This window comes from Mustela nigripes, chromosome 1 (assembly GCF_022355385.1).
Source record: "Mustela nigripes isolate SB6536 chromosome 1, MUSNIG.SB6536, whole genome shotgun sequence".
Classification (NCBI taxonomy): Eukaryota; Metazoa; Chordata; class Mammalia; order Carnivora; family Mustelidae; genus Mustela; species Mustela nigripes.
Window position 1 is genome coordinate 5,552,416 of NC_081557.1, and position 4,848 is coordinate 5,557,263.

The 4,848-nt window shown below is 48.5% G+C and overlaps 1 protein-coding gene and 1 long non-coding RNA gene across 2 annotated transcripts in view; one reads left to right on the plus strand and one right to left on the minus strand.

Moving 5' to 3' along the window:
- Positions 1 to 1,652: 1,652 nt before the first annotated feature.
- Positions 1,653 to 4,848, minus strand: part of LOC132018101 (uncharacterized) — a 10,281-nt gene continuing 7,085 nt past the window's right edge. Inside the window, exon 4 of the long non-coding RNA XR_009404451.1 lies at positions 1,653 to 2,085. This is a non-coding gene — a long non-coding RNA (uncharacterized LOC132018101). The remainder of the gene's footprint in view (positions 2,086 to 4,848) is intronic.
- SPTBN2 (spectrin beta, non-erythrocytic 2) overlaps positions 3,892 to 4,848 on the plus strand; it is a 37,553-nt gene continuing 36,596 nt past the window's right edge. The window contains exon 1 of the mRNA XM_059400449.1: positions 3,892 to 4,309. The gene's annotated coding sequence lies outside the window, so the exon portion shown is untranslated. The remainder of the gene's footprint in view (positions 4,310 to 4,848) is intronic.

The following is a 4,848-nucleotide window of genomic DNA, read 5'->3' on the forward strand; positions in this document are numbered from 1 at the left end:
TTGGACTAAACCAATTGCATCAGTGTCCATCCATCTCCTTCACTCACCATCTGGCCCTGCACTGGTGTCTTCCAGATGTTTATCATAAGTCCAGGGCCCCCTTTGAGCTGCACACCCAGATACCACTGACTACTTAGAATGTCCACTTGATTAGTTCAAAGATATCTCAAACCCAGCAAGTTCCAAGACACTCCCCCCACCCAAACCTGGTCGTCTCCCAGTGTGCTTCATCTCAGTCAATGGTACCTCCAGTCTTCCAGCTGCACGATCTATCCACGACAACTCTCTCCCGACCCTGTGTCTAAGCCATCATCACCTCTTGTCAGTTCTTCCTACCTATGTGTTCCTCTATCTCCACTGCCAGCATTCATATTCAAGCTACCATCTTCTCTCCCATCTAAATCCCAGTGGTAGCCTCCTCACTGGTTTTTCACGTCAACGGGCGCACCCCTCCATTCCCCACCCAGCAGCTGGAGTCATCTTTTTAAAATACATAGTTGATCACTTCTTTGTTTCAAATCCTCCAATAGTTCCCGCAGGCTCCAAAGGTGAAAACCGAAATTCTTTAAATGACCTGGAAAGTCCTGCATGTTGTAGTCCTTGCAGATTTTCCCAGCCCGGATTTACAACACATTCCTCTTGCCCTTGTTTTTCCTCCACTGTCCTTCTCTCCATTTACTACACGTACCATGCATCTTGCTGCTTCGGGTTTGGCATTCACATGCTCTGTGTCTCTGTAGCTAAGAACATGGTTCAGGTGTCAGACGTCTGGGTTAAAAATCCTAGCTTTACCCCAGCCTGGCTAACTGACCCTGGGCAAGACACTTCATCTCTCTATGCTTCCGTTTTTTCTTCTGTGAAATGAGGTTAATACTTACCTGTCAGGGTTTTTATAAGAATGAAATGAAATTACGTGCGTGAAGCGTTAAAAATGCAGTCCCCAATTAGAGTTAGTTACCATTACAATTTTCCCCATTCTCAGCCTAGTTAACACTTCTCTTATTTCAAATCTCAGCTCAAATGATCTGGGGGAGGTCTCCCTTCACACTACCCCCAACCAGATTATGACTCTTTGTTAGACTCTCACCTAGCATCCTGAAACTTTCATTCATTATACTTTGGGATTATATATCTCAGGGGTTATTTTATTAATGTCTGTCAACCCTCCCAGAATATAAGCTCCAAGAAGATAGAGACTGTCCATGTTACTCATCATTAGATCCCCCAGAACCCAGCTCAGTGCCTGACACATAAGCTAGGCAGTTTTTTTGTTTGTTTGTCTGTTTAAGATCTATTTCTTTATTTGAGACAGAGCACATGAGAGGGAAGGGCAGAGGGAGAGAGAAAATCTCAAGCAGACTCTGTGGAGTGTGGAGCCTGAAACGGGGCTCGATCCCAGGACCTGGAGATCATGACATGAGTAGAAACCAAGAGTTGGACCCTCAACCGACTATGCCACCCAAGCGCCCCTAAGCCAAATTTTTTTTTAATTTTATTTATTTATTTGACAGACAGAGATCACAAGTAGGCAGAGAGGCAGGCAGGGGAGGAGGGGGAAACAGGCTCCGGGATCCCAGGATCATGACCTGAGCTGAAGGCAGAGGCTTTAACCCACTGAGACACCCAGGTGCTCCAAGCCAAATTGTTTTTAAATGAATGTTCGGTTAAAGGGGAGGCAAGGTAGTGGAGCCAATGCATTCAAATCACCCAAGAAGATCGTGGTCATAAAGAGTAAGGGAAAGACTTGGAGGAGGCTCAGGATCTCTCACTTGTTAAAACTTGAGCGTGTTCACATGCTGATGGGATGAAGCCCAAAGAGAGGGAACTCACCAGAATGACTAGATGCCATGAGACTGCAGGAGGGAATGGCACTTCGTGCAGAAGCCAGAAGAATCAGTCTCAGACAGAAGAGACACCTTTTCCATGATACAGGAATGAGAGATGAACATTCGGCTAGGTCTGTCTGGTGGCAGGAAGTGTTACCAGACCTTTCCATGAATCTTGGTAACTTAAGTAGCAAATCTGGATTCTCAGAGAAGCTCAGCACAGTTGGTTGATTTCATTCCATTCACTTTTGCAACTCACCTAAAAAGGAAGCTGACTTTTTTGCCTTCATCATTGACTATGCTGATGCACTACAGAGCAAAATAACAAGTTTCCAAAGCAACTGAAACTAGCGATCTCAGTGTTCCTTTTTTTGAGCCTGCTTCCTCCCCAAACTGGGAAATAGTATGGTAAAAGAATAACATGGTAAAATAGTAACGGCTGACGCTGGTTGAGGGCTTACTGTGTGCCAGGAGCTGTTCTTGTTTATCTGCAATAACTCATCTGATCCCCACCTTTTGATACCATTTTGCAGGTAAGGAGACTGAATCCCAGAGAGTTTAAGTAATTTGTTTGAGGTCAATAGCAAGTAGGTGGCAAAACCACTTTTAAACCCAAAGAGTCTGACTCCAAAATTGATGCCTTTAACCACTCTGTTATACTCTCTCTAGCAGAAGGGAAAGAACGTATTAGGGATCAGAAGACCTGACGTCTCCACCATGAACTAACTCTGAACTTGGGCATTCACTTAGGCATCTGAACATCAGTTTGCTGAATGATAACGTTTACCCTACAAGGCTTTTCAAAGGACTATGAAATGCTAAAAATGGGAAATACTATAGAAAAGATCTTATTAGTATGTTGCCCATAAGATCTAATATCCTTGTCTTCTAACTGGGTCACAATCCAATAGCTTTTTTCAGACCCTTGGTTCCCATACCAGCATAGCAGGTGTCCTGGCTCCGTTGGCAGATTAGCTGATTCTCATCCCAACAGCTTTAATATCCCTGACCAAGTCTCCTTGATGACCAAAAACACCTTATTGGCCCCTTGCCCCCTGAACTCTCATGTATCCTTGGGAACGGTTGCAGCTTATGCCCTCACTTCTTTGATTTCCGTGACTGTTAAAAAACAAGTAATAGGAGCGTCTGGGTAGCTCAGTGGGTTGAGCCTCTGCCTTTGGCTCAGGTCATGATCTCAGAGTCCTGGGATCAAACCCCGAACCCCCGTGTCAGGCTCTCTGCTCAGCGGGGATCTTGCCCCCCCCCATCTGCCTGCCTCTCTGCCTACTTGCAATCTCTGTCAAATAAATAAATAGAAATCTTTAAATAAAAAAAGTAATAAATAGCAGTTGTGGCTACTGGTGAGGCACATCCCAGTTTCAGTTCGGTGGTGGAATCACTGTTCCAGTTGAGTGGTGGAATCAGACTATCAGAGCGAGACTATCAGGGTCATCTTTTAGTACAACTCCCTGATATGCCTCCTGACCCATTTTATAGTCTAGGAAAACCAAGGCCAGGTAGGTGAGAGATGATACAACCAGAGAGGATTGGTAGCAGGGCTTTTTTTTTTTTTCCTTGAAAATGTTTTCAAATAAGTTTAAAACAAATAATTTCACCTTGCCAAAATCATAACTGTAAACTACTTCAGTCACTTACAGGTCTGTTTCACTAAGTGTACCTTTTCAGAAAGGAGCAAAATCCTACAACTCCGTTACCCGTAAATAAATAAATCCTTAAACCCAATAATTCATGCCAAGCCCATTCTCCACGTTGCCCTTACTTGGCCATTTCAGGCATTTCCCCTGTGGAAACAGGCCCACATCCTCAGGGACAGAATAATCTAATGGTTAAATTCTGATTGCTCTGTACAAAACCCTATCTATTATTACTAGTTCATCTCCAAGTTTAGTCTCCTAATCTGGGAGAACAGTACCTACCTCTTAGAGCTGGAGTGTGGAGTTGGTGGGGGGTGGGGGTGGGGGTCACATGGGATAATGCACTTTTAATACCCAACTGGCACTTTATAACTTTATTATTACTTGGGCATAATTCTTTTCTCTCTCAAGCAGATAGATAGCAGTTTACATTGCTTAACGACCTAAGACCTTCGACCACTCAGATGCTACTAAATCAAGGAGAAACCCAGCTGTGCCAGGCCTAGAAATGTCCATCCCCACCCCCACTCCCTTTTAAGACAGTGAGTAGGCCGGAATTCTCCCGGTTGATAAATGAGAAGAGCTGAGAAGGAGCGGAGAGAAGCTGCGGGGATGACTGTTCCGAGAATCTGATCTGCAAGCAGGCGAAATCTCCACCACGGAGACCATGGAGACGCTTTGGGAAGGAGAGCCGCCCTACCTGCCTGAAGGAGGATGCTCGGGAGAGGGGATGGAGGAGAGGCTTGCTTAAAGGGAGATGAACTGGAGGTGCCCAGAGAGAATTTGAAAAGGAAAACGGAGGCTGAATTTGGGGAAACCTTCCGGGCGGTGAGTGCCGTGAAAGGATTGCGTGTCTCGGGGATACAGGTTTTGGAGGAAAGAAGGAGTAGGGACAAAGGTGGGGGTCCTCAAACTGCGGAGCCCGAGCCCCGCCAGCTGTGGGGGGTACCCAGATGGCCCAGGGTTGACCGGAAGGCGGCATTATGGGGAGCACCCACACGGAAGGTGGCGGGGGTCGGGAGCCGGCCGCAGAGCGGCCGCCGTGGTCGCCCCGGGGAAGGTCAGCGACCCCGGGGCCGGGGAGCTGTGCGGAGAACCGAGAGGGGCCGCGGTTACCATGGCGCCGGGCGGGGAGGGGGTGATTCGGGCCCCGCCCCGAGCCCCGCGGGGCCGCCGGCTCCAGATGGTCCCGGGCCTCCCGCGGGAGCCGGCGGCCTGCGGCAGGGGGGGAGGCTATTGTCCTCCTTCCGCGGCGCCGCAGTCCCGCCGCTCGCGCCCGCGCGCCGCCACGCGCCCCGCCGCCGCCGGCCCCGCGCGCCCCCCGCGCCGCTCGCGCCCCGTGACAGCGCCCGCCGCCGCTCGCCTAT